The 12,021-nt window shown below is 39.1% G+C and overlaps 1 long non-coding RNA gene across 2 annotated transcripts; it reads right to left on the reverse strand.

Annotated features, from left to right (window-relative positions):
• Window positions 1-247: 247 nt before the first annotated feature.
• Window positions 248-10,278, reverse strand: LOC114678897 (uncharacterized). 2 transcript variants are annotated; one of them, XR_013418504.1, is made up of 4 exons: window positions 10,185-10,278; window positions 3,562-3,665; window positions 2,616-2,910; window positions 248-1,063 (listed from the first exon to the last, which is right to left on the reverse strand). It is a non-coding gene; the product is annotated as an uncharacterized LOC114678897 (long non-coding RNA). The 2 variants fall into 2 exon arrangements; XR_003730530.2 differs by lacking the exon at window positions 248-1,063 and having other exon boundaries at window positions 2,589-2,910.
• Window positions 10,279-12,021: the final 1,743 nt, after the last annotated feature.

The raw sequence follows: 12,021 nt of genomic DNA on the forward strand, positions 1-12,021 counted from the left end.
ATGGATACTATATATATATATAAAAATATATAAATATATATAAATATATCTCCTATTAGTTTTGTCCCTATAAGAGAACCCTGACTAATACAATGGATTACTGGGAGATGGCAATTTATTACTTCTAAATCTGCAGTGGCTCATCTGTGAGAGAGAAATGAAATAGAAGTTATCCTTCAACCATATCCTGTAATACTACCCTCCTTTCAGAAATCAAGGACAAGTCAATACTTATACCAGAAAGATATTTTTATTTTTTAAAAAAACCCCTCTATATATGGTAAAATTGATTGTTTTTTGATTGACACCACATTTTACTCTTGTACACATTTTTGGTTTTATCATTGCTGTAGGCAATAGAGAGGAAATTACTTCGTAATATCCCTCTGTGTTTGACAATAAAATACAAGAAAAATTAAGTCTTTCTCCAGTATAGTGAGTTAGGTGATTGAGATGAAAATTCCCAGTTTTATGGGTGGGTAGAGTTGTGAATCATGAGTGCTGTTACCAAAAAAAGGCTACGTTTTTAAGACCAGGATAGGAAATTCTTACATAAAATTATCTCTGTCTCACGCAGCCTTGATTATATGAAACAAAGAAACCAAAATTCTTGTTTTTTTAAAAAAAGTTTTGAGACATATTAAATTGGATTTTATTTGCCACAAGATTTTTTTACTGATAAAAAAATTTCTTCAATATAATTCTTATTTACCCCAAAACTGTAATCCACCGACTTGACTTAAAAGCTATCTTTTTTCAGTCCGAGTGCGGTGGCTCAAGCCTGTAATCCCAGCACTTTGGGAGGCTGAGTCGGGTGGATTACGAGGTCAGGAGATTGAGACCATCCTGGCTAACATGGTGAAACCCCGTCTCTACTAAAAATACGAAAAAAAAAAAAAAAAAAGAAAGAAAGAAAAATTAGCCGGGCGTGGTGGCAGGCACCTGCAGTCCCAGCTACTCCGGAGGCTGAGGCAGGAGAATGGCTGAACCCGGGAGGTGGAGCTTGCAGTGAACGGAGATTGAGCCACTGCACTCCAGCCTGGGTGACAGAGTGAGACTCCATCTAGGAAAAAACAAACAAACAAACTATTTTTTTTCATGCCAGTTGAGTATAATATTCTTGTTCTATTTTTGTATCCTTAATAACCCACTTTGAGCAATTAGTGGAGGAAAAACCATATCTGTGTTCTGCAGATGTACTCAACGGGGCCATCCATTTATATCTGGATATCATCATATCTGGTAGTTCACTGATAGTAGAACTAGGTGGTAAAGTTGATTCTCTTCTTTTTTCTTTTACAAAATGCATCACAATCTTATAGATATTACAATAGGCTTCAGTAGTGGTGGTGTTCTTGATTTCATCAACAGGAGGTACATTTGTATGTGAGGCTGTGTGTCTGTGTGTGCAACCAAAATGGCCGCCTCTTGGAGTAATTACATATTCTCCAGATTCCTAGAGTCACTTTTCCTTTAGTATTGAAGCAAAAAGTTTTTTGAATTATCTTCTCACATATTATTGGAAAACTAGCATATTTTCCCATAGCTACACTGATTCCTGTTGGGTTTGATCAGTGGGGGGATGTCACTTGCATTTTTTCTGATCGCTTCTGACTTCTAGTTCTTGCTCTATTGTATTATAAAGTTCTTCTCAACCTTTCACTTCCTATCTGTAAGGCCATATTTCACTCTGCTTTACACTGTCCAAACTGTTTACTACTAAAGTCCTCTGAGTCTAGAATATGTGCATAGCAGACTTTTCTGAAGGACTTGGGGACTAAAGGAGAATTATATAAAATAGGCAACATATTTGAGGTAATCTAACCTTCAATGTTAGACAGCCTTGGTCTTAAAAGTCATCTAATCATTCTCATTGCAGTTAATCATCATTGGTTATATATTTGACTTTGGTTTCAGCCTATTGCCATGCTGTTGGATTTCCCTTTCTTCCTTCAACTGTTTTCCCTCTCTTTTCAGCTTGCTAATCTCTAACCCAAAATTCCTGTTCATTCCTTCTATAGAATAGTTTATTCATATCCTTGAGTAGAAGAATATTAACAAGATTGGCTATACTTGCTCTGAAGGTCTTATCTCTGTTGCCAGAATATCCCTTGATATAATTTACATGGTCAACTCATAACCTAAAAATGTTTTTCTAAAGAATGATACAAACTAAAATATTATGGAATAAATGATGTGTCTGGGGTTTGCTTGAAAATAATCTGGGGGAGAGGAATGGGTAAACATAGAGATGAAATGATATTGACTATGGGTTGTTGTGTCAATAATGTTGTGTTATATCAGTATTGACCATAAGTACTGAAGCTGGGTGATAGGTACATGGGAGTCCATTATATTTGTTTACTTTACTTTTGTATATATTTAAAGTACTCTATAATAACAAGCTAAAATTTTTTTCTACTATTTATTGCAATATGTAGTATATGTTCTATAAAATTATAATAGACAATTAAGTAGATAATTACTCTAAGCCAATGTAAGAGATTAATAGACTAAAACTCAGGTTAAAAGCAGATATTGGAAGGGAGGCAAACTTAAGAGTACATTGAAAAAATTGTAAGGAGAGATGCAATGATAACAAATATATTTGTTACCTTCCAGGGCACAAAAAATTACCAAAGCTTAGTGGCTGAAAACATCAGACATTCATTATCCCAAAGTTGTGGGTCAGGAATCGGGGCAAAGTTTAAGTGGATTTCTCAGGATCAAGATACTTTGCAAGGGTGCCATGAAGTTGTTGGCTGGAGCTCCAATCATACGAGGCTGAGCTAGATGAATATCTACTTCCACAAACACATTTATGTAATTCTTGGCAGGTCTCAGATCCTCGCTGGCTGTTATCCAAAGACATCATTTTCTTGTCCACATGGTTCTCTCCATAGGGAAACTCTACAACATGGAAGAGATTCCCCTTAAAAAGTGATTGAGATAGCAACTCCAGGTAGAAGCCACAGTCTTTTTGTAATCTAATTTCAGATGACAGGCCATTGCTTTTCTATATTCTATTTTATAGCAGTATGTCTATTTTTTAGAATAAGTTAGGAGGAGGGTATCATTTGGGGCCATGTTAGAGGGTGCCTACCATAGTCTGGACTCTTGTCATTATAGCATCAGCTCAAAGTCCAGGATCTCATCAACTAAGTCAGATCCGGGTATGGATGAGATTTCTCAGGGTTAGTTCCAAAGTTCAGCTCCCTTTATGGAGTTTCTCTTACTATAGAGACCTGTGAAAATAAAAATCCAGGTTCTCTGCTTCTCACACATCAATATACAATGGTGAAACAGGTATAGGATAAACACTATAAATATTCCTTCGAAAACAGGGAAAATGCCAGGGGCGGGCACAAAGGAGTCTCTGATCCATAACAATTCTGAAGTCTAACTGGGCAAATGTTGGAAATTCCTTAATTAGGTCTTAAGGCCTAGCAATAAGTCTCCATGGCTGTTGGCTCTGCCCTCTGGAATTATACTGGTCAACCCAGGCTGCTATCAAAATACCACCAGCTGGATGCCTTAAACAACAGAAATTTATTTTCCTACATCTCTGAAGGCCAGAAGTCCAAGATCAAGGTGTCAGCAAGATGGTCTTTCTTCCTGGCTTGCAGATGGCTACCTCCTCATTGTGTCCTCACATGGTCTTTCCTCTGTGTATGTGCAGAGAAAGAGGGGAGAGAGAGCGAGACAGAGTGTGTGCGTGAGAGAGAGATAATACCAGTACAGCATGAATATAGAGATTACAGGAACAATTTTATACATTATTCATGCCAATCATCATAATAATTTCCCAGGATGCCTTTATTGTAAATGAAGGTAAAACCACTAAAAATTCCACCAGATAAATCAAAATCATGTTATCTAGCACTTAAAGAATTATATAATTGTACTATTATTTGATTATACTTTTTATCTAATACAACCTTGATATTGTTAATATTTCATCTACTCATTTATTCAATAAATTATTGTTAACCACTTACTAATTGCTAGGTATTGAGGTTACAATAGTTTCCACCTTAAAAGAGCTAGCAAATTTTAGTTCCTAATTCTATAGGGTGATGTAATTTTCTTTTTTTTTTGTTTTTTTTTTTTTGTTTTTTTTTTTTTTGTTTTTTTAAATTTATTTATTATTACTATACTTTAAGTTGTAGGGTACATGTGCATAACGTGCAGGTTTGTTACATATGTATACTTGTGCCATGTTGGTGTGCTGCACCCATCAACTTGTCATTTACATCAGGTATAACTCCCAATGCAATCCCTCCCCCCTCCCCCCTCCCCATGACAGGCCCCTGTGTGAGATGTTCCCCTTCCTGAGTCCAAGTGATCTCATTGTTCAGTTCCCACCTATGAGTGAGAACATGCGGTGTTTGGTTTTCTGTTCTTGTGATAGATTGCTAAGAATGATGGTTTCCAGCTGCATCCATGTCCCTACAAAGGACACAAACTCATCCTTTTTGATGGCTGCATAGTATTCCATGGTGTATATGTGCCACATTTTCTTAATCCAATCTGTCACTGATGGACATTTGGGTTGATTCCAAGTCTTTGCTATTGTGAATAGTGCTGCAATAAACATACGAGTGCATGTGTCTTTATAGCAGCATAATTTATAATCCTTTGGGTATATACCCAGTAATGGGATGGCTGGGTCATATGGTATATTTAGTTCTAGATCCTTGAGGAATCGCCATACTGTTTTCCCTAATGGTTGAACTAGTTTACAATCCCACCAACAGTGTAAAAGTGTTCCTATTTCTCCACATCCTCTCCAGCACCTGTTGTTTCCTGACTTTTTAATGATCGCCATTCTAACTGGTGTGAGATGGTATCTCATTGTGGTTTTGATTTGCATTTCTCTGATGGCCAGTGATGATGAGCATTTTTTCATGTGTCTGTTGGCTGTATGAATGTCTTCTTTTGAGAAATGTCTGTTCATATCCTTTGCCCACTTTTTGTTGGGGTTGTTTGTTTTTTTCTTGTGAATTTGTTTGAGTTCTTTGTAGGTTCTGGATATTAGCCCTTTGTCAGATGAGTCGATTGCAAAAATTGTCTCCCATTCTGTAGGTTGCCTGTTCACTCTGATGGTAGTTTCTTTTGCTGTGCAGAAGCTCTTTAGTTTAATGAGATCCCATTTGTCAATTTTGGCTTTTGCTGCCGTTGCTTTTGGTGTTTTAGACATGAAGTCTTTGCCCATGCCTATGTCCTGAATGGTACTACCTAGGTTTTCCTCTAGGATTTTTATGGTATTAGGTCTAACATTTAAGTCTCCAATCCATCTTGAATTCATTTTCGTATAAGGAGTAAGGAATGGATCCAGTTTCAGCTTTCTACTTATGGCTAGCCAATTTTCCCAGCACCATTTATTAAATAGGGAATCCTTTCCCCATTTCTTGTTTCTCTCAGGTTTGTCAAAGATCAGATGGCTGTAGATGTGTGGTATTATTTCTGAGGACTCTGTTCTGTTCCATTGGTCTATATCTCTGTTTTGGTACCAGTACCATGCTGTTTTGGTTACTGTAGCCTTGTAGTATAGTTTGAAGTCAGGTAGCGTGATGCCTCTAGCTTTGTTCTTTTGACTTAGGATTGTCTTGGAGATGCGGGCTCTTTTTTGGTTCCATATGAACTTTAAAGCAGTTTTTTCCAATTCTGTGAAGAAACTCATTGGTAGCTTGATGGGGATGGCATTGAATCTATAAATTACCTTGGGCAGTATGGCCATTTTCACGATATTGATTCTTCCTATCCATGAGCATGGTATGTTCTTCCATTTGTTTGTGTCCTCTTTTATTTCACTGAGCAGTGGTTTGTAGTTCTCCTTGAAGAGGTCCTTTACATCCCTTGTAAGTTGGATTCCTAGGTATTTTATTCTCTTTGAAGCAATTGTGAATGGAAGTTCATTCCTGATTTGGCTCTGTGTTTGTCTGTTACTGGTGTATAAGAATGCTTGTGATTTTTGCACATTAATTTTGTATCCTGAGACTTTGCTGAAGTTGCTTATCAGCTTAAGGAGATTTTGGGCTGAGACAATGGGGTTTTCTAAATATACAATCATGTCATCTGCAAACAGGGACAGTTTGACTTCTTCTTTTCCTAACTGAATACCCTTGATTTCTTTCTCTTGCCTAATTGCCCTAGCCAGAACTTCCAACACTATGTTGAATAGGAGTGGTGAGAGAGGGCATCCCTGTCTTGTGCCAGTTTTCAAAGGGAATTTTTCCAGTTTTTGCCCATTCAGTATGATATTGGCTGTGGGTTTGTCATAAATAGCTCTTATTATTTTGAGGTACGTTCCATCAATACCGAATTTATTGAGCGTTTTTAGCATGAAGGGCTGTTGAATTTTGTCAAAAGCCTTTTCTGCATCTATTGAGATAATCATGTGGTTCTTGTCTTTGGTTCTGTTTATATGCTGGATTATGTTTATTGATTTGCGAATGTTGAACCAGCCTTGCATCCCAGGGATGAAGCCCACTTGATCATGGTGGATAAGCTTTTTGATGTGTTGCTGAATCTGGTTTGCCAGTATTTTATTGAGGATTTTTGCATCAATGTTCATCAGGGATATTGGTCTAAAATTCTCTTTTTTTGTTGTGTCTCTGCCAGGCTTTGGTATCAGGATGATGTTGGCCTCATACAATGAGTTAGGGAGGATTCCCTCTTTTTCTATTGATTGGAATAGTTTCAGAAGGAATGGTACCAACTCCTCCTTGTACCTCTGGTAGAATTCAGCTGTGAATCCATCTGGTCCTGGACTTTTTTTGGTTGGTAGGCTATTAATTATTGCCTCAATTTCAGAGCCTGCTATTGGTCTATTCAGGGATTCAACTTCTTCCTGGTTTAGTCTTGGAAGAGTGTAAGTGTCCAGGAAATTATCCATTTCTTCTAGATTTTCTAGTTTATTTGCGTAGAGGTGTTTATAGTATTCTCTGATGGTAGTTTGTATTTCTGTGGGGTCGGTGGTGATATCCCCTTTATCATTTTTAATTGCGTCGATTTGATTCTTCTCTCTTTTCTTCTTTATTAGTCTTGCTAGTGGTCTGTCAATTTTGTTGATCTTTTCAAAAAACCAACTCCTGGATTCATTGATTTTTTGGAGAGTTTTTTGTGTCTCTATCTCCTTCAGTTCTGCTCTGATCTTAGTTATTTCTTGCCTTCTGCTAGCTTTCGAATGTGTTTGCTCTTGCTTCTCCAGTTCTTTTAATTGCGATGTTAGAGTGTCAATTTTAGATCTTTCCTGCTTTCTCTTGTGGGCATTTAGTGCTATAAATTTCCCTCTACACACTGCTTTAAATGTGTCCCAGAGATTCTGGTATGTTGTATCTTTGTTCTCATTGGTTTCAAAGAACATCTTTATTTCTGCCTTCATTTCGTGATGTACCCAGTAGTCATTCAGGAGCAGGTTGTTCAGTTTCCATGTAGTTGAGCGGTTTTGATTGAGTTTCTTAGTCCTGAGTTCTAGTTTGATTGCACTGTGGTCTGAGAGACAGTTTGTTATAATTTCTGTTCTTGTACATTTGCTGAGGAGTGCTTTACTTCCAATTACGTGGTCGATTTTGGAGTAAGTACGATGTGGTGCTGAGAAGAATGTATATTCTGTTGATTTGGGGTGGAGAGTTCTATAGATGTCTATTAGGTCTGCTTGCTGCAGAGATGAGTTCAATTCCTGGATATCCTTGTTAACTTTCTGTCTCGTTGATCTGTCTAATGTTGACAGTGGAGTGTTGAAGTCTCCCATTATTATTGTATGGGAGTCTAAGTCTCTTTGTAAGTCTCTAAGGACTTGCTTTATGAATCTGGGTGCTCCTGTATTGGGTGCATATATATTTAGGATAGTTAGCTCTTCCTGTTGAATTGATCCCTTTACCATTATGTAATGGCCTTCTTTGTCTCTTTTGATCTTTGATGGTTTAAAGTCTGTTTTATCAGAGACTAGTATTGCAACCCCCGCTTTTTTTTGTTCTCCATTTGCTTGGTAAATCTTCCTCCATCCCTTTATTTTGAGCCTATGTATGTCTCTGCGTGTGAGATGGGTCTCCTGAATACAGCAGACTGATGGGTCTTGACTCTTTATCCAGTTTGCCAGTCTGTGTCTTTTAATTGGAGCATTTAGTCCATTTACATTTAAGGTTAAGATTGTTATGTGTGAACTTGATCCTGCCATTATGATATTAACTGGTTATTTTGCTCGTTAGTTGATGCAGTTTCTTCCTAGCCTCGATGGTCTTTACATTTTGGCATGTTTTTGCAATGGCTGGTACCGGTTGTTCCTTTCCATGTTGAGTGCTTCCTTCAGGGTCTCTTGTAAGGCAGGCCTAGTGGTGACAAAATCTCTAAGCATTTGCTTATCTGTAAAGGATTTTATTTCTCCTTCACTTATGAAACTTAGTTTGGCTGGATATGAAATTCTGGGTTTAAAATTCTTTTCTTTAAGAATGTTGAATATTGGCCCCCACTCTCTTCTGGCTTGGAGAGTTTCTGCCGAGAGATCTGCTGTTAGTCTGATGGGCTTCCCTTTGTGGGTAACCCGACCTTTCTCTCTGGCTGCCCTTAAGATTTTTTCCTTCATTTCAACTTTGGTGAATCTGGCAATTATGTGTCTTGGAGTTGCTCTTCTCGAGGAGTATCTTTGTGGCGTTCTCTGTATTTCCTGGATTTGAATGTTGGCCTGCCCTACTAGGTTGGGGAAGTTCTCCTGGATGATATCCTGAAGAATGTTTTCCAACTTGGTTCCATTTTCCCCCTCACTTTCAGGCACCCCAATCAGATGTAGATTTGGTCTTTTTACATAATCCCATACTTCTTGCAGGCTTTGTTCATTTCTTTTTCTTCTTTTTTCTTTTGGTTTCTCTTCTCGCTTCATTTCATTCATTTGATCCTCAATCGCAGATACTCTTTCTTCCAGTTGATCGAGTCGGTTACTGAAGCTTGTGCATTTGTCATGTATTTCTCGTGTCATAGTTTTCATCTCTTTCATTTCGTTTATGACCTTCTCTGCATTAATTACTCTAGCCATCAATTCTTCCACTTTTTTTTCAAGATTTTTAGTTTCTTTGCACTGGGTACGTAATTCCTCCTTCAGCTCTGAGAAATTTGATGGACTGAAGCCTTCTTCTCTCATCTCGTCAAAGTCATTCTCTGTCCAGCTTTGATCCGTTGCTGGCGATGAGCTGCGCTCCTTTGCCGGGGGAGATGCGCTCTTATTTTTTTGAATTTCCAGCTTTTCTGCCCTGCTTTTTCCCCATCTTTGTGGTTTTATCTGCCTCTGGTCTTTGATGATGGTGATGTACTGATGGGGTTTTGGTGTAGGTGTCCTTCCTGTTTGATAGTTTTCCTTCTAACAGTCAGGACCCTCAGCTGTAGGTCTGTTGGAGATTGCTTGAGGTCCACTCCAGACCCTGTTTGCCTGGGTATCAGCAGCAGAGGCTGCAGAAGATAGAATAATTCTGAACAGCGAGTGTACCTGTCTGATTCTTGCTTTGGAAGCTTCCTCTCAGGGGTGTACTCCACCCTGTGAGGTGTGGGGTGTCAGACTGCCCCTAGTGGGGGATGTCTCCCAGTTAGGCTACTCAGGGGTCAGGGACCCACTTGAGCAGGGAGTCTGACCCTTCTCAGATCTCAACCTCCCTGTTGGGAGATCCACTGCTCTCTTCAAAGCTGTCAGACAGAGTCGTTTGCGTCTGCAGAGGTTTCGGCTGTGTTTGTTATTGCCCGGTCCCCAGAGGTGGAGTCTACAGAGACAGGCAGGTTTCCTTGAGCTGCTGTGAGCTCCACCCAGTTCGAGCTTCCCAGCAGCTTTGTTTACCTACTTAAGCCTCAGCAATGGCGGGCGCCCCTCCCCCAGCCTCGCTGCTGCCTTGCCGGTAGATCACAGACTGCTGTGCTAGCAATGAGGGAGGCTCCGTGGGTGTGGGACCCTCCAGGCCAGGTGTGGGATATGATCTCCTGGTGTGCCTGTTTGCTTAAAGCGCAGTATTGGGGTGGGAGTTACCCGATTTTCCAGGTGTTGTGTGTCTCCGTTCCCCTGGCTAGGAAAAGGGATTCCCTTCCCCCTTGCGCTTCCCAGGTGAGGCAATGCCTCGCCCTGCTTCAGCTCTCGCTGGTCGGGCTGCAGCAGCTGACCAGCACCGATCGTCCGGCACTCCCCAGTGAGATGAACCCAGTACCTCAGTTGAAAATGCAGAAATCACCGGTCTTCTGTGTCGCTCGCGCTGGGAGTTGGAGACTGGAGCTGTTCCTATTCGGCCATCTTGCTCCGCCCCCCAGGGCGATGTAATTTTCTATGTAAGAAAGTACCTTAACTGAAATAATTTTTTCAGGCATTTCATAGACTTCATAAATTGTTCCATTTTTGTATATAGTTTGAAAAAATAATTTTTTCGTGAACATGTTTAAAAGCTAGAAGAACAATTGAAATTTTCTAAATATATGAATATTTTTAAATTTAATTTATATTTTAAATATGTATTGGCTTTTTCACATCTGGCAGAGATGATACTTGTGGTATACAGTGAAACAGGTAGCTCAATGATTTATAGTCTTTAAAAGTGACTGTCCCTATGGAAGACTCAATAAGAGAAGGAACGATGCTCAAAAATCCCCTGGCTCGCTGTTGCCTGAATCAAGAGCAACATGTTAAGATTAGTGCTTGGAAGATAAACACTGCAGCCTCCAAGGGAGGTGATCCTCACTGGGTATCAAATGACTCCAAGTGGGAGAACAGAGAAACGACTCAGCTGTTGACTAGCAGAGCTAAGTAAATATTTATGCCAGAAATGTACACATTTGCTATAATAACATCACCCCTACTCAGCTGCCCCAGTAGATAAATAGATATTTTAGCTTCCTCCCAGGAATATGGCATTCATAGGATATTAAGTTATGTAGCTTTTGGTGGGATATTAAAGAGGATTTCTGTACAGACAAATATACTAGATACTTGATAATTCCTTGGATATTTTAACAGAGCCCCAGCCAATGTTCTTTGTGGTCAGAGGCCGTCACTTGACTAGGCTAAAATATCACCAGCAAGTCTCCTCTAGTCAGCATGCTCTGCTCTGCTAATGCCTGGTACAGAGAGGTGCTCTGCGCCACTGGGAGAATATTACTCAATATTAGGAATGACCTGATATCCGACATTCATTTTGACAAATGAAATATAGTCCTAGAGTCTTTTTGCAGTTCCATCTTCCAGGCCATTACTGAAGGCACGGTGTACAGAAACACAATTACCTTTTTTTCCCCCTTTGCTAGAAATGGCACACACACTGCCAATTTTCCTTCCAAAATTCAGAAGTGGTACAACAATTAAAATGGATTGCTGTGTAGAAAGTGGTGAGCCTAGCAGCTCAGCATTTTTTCACTTAAAAGCTGAAAATTGTATTTTCAAACAGTATTCTAATTAGAGGAGACTTTTGTAAGCTTGCTTTGATTCTTTGCCTTTGATTCTTTGAATACTGAGTTGTCTTGGTTGGGATGTTTTAGTTTGTTTAGTAAAGCCCACCTTACCATTTTCTCAGTGTAGGGAAAAGTCCTAGTTAATTAAGTCACATCCATGAATTGCATCCATTTCAATTATTTTTGAGATATGATGCAATAGTAAATGTTCTTTAGAAAAATCACATTCTGTGAGTCATAATCAAATTCTAAACCACCTGAAACATAGCTAAGTGAATGAGGAAAATATGCCACTGAAAAGAAGCTGCAAAGTAGAGAAATTTTTCTTGAGTTTATAATTGCTATAGACTCTTTGGTGTGACGTATTGAACAAGTTACAAGAGCCTCAGTATGGCTAAGAATCTTTGTTTCACTGTAGCCTCACAAGAACAAAGGAGAGATTCCTAATTCGTGTGTGATGTTGTTCTTCATTTCTCACGCTGTTTTGTTTTTTTTTTTTTTTGAATTACCAGCAGTTCTTTTCAACCAGGTTAAAAAACAAAACAAACAGGTTCACTTTTGCCAGATATCTTAGAATGAAGAAAACCATAGTGCAAGTCAGGCAAA

The sequence above is a fragment of the Macaca mulatta genome, chromosome 6 (genome assembly GCF_049350105.2).
Source record: "Macaca mulatta isolate MMU2019108-1 chromosome 6, T2T-MMU8v2.0, whole genome shotgun sequence".
NCBI classification, from domain to species: domain Eukaryota; kingdom Metazoa; phylum Chordata; class Mammalia; order Primates; family Cercopithecidae; genus Macaca; species Macaca mulatta.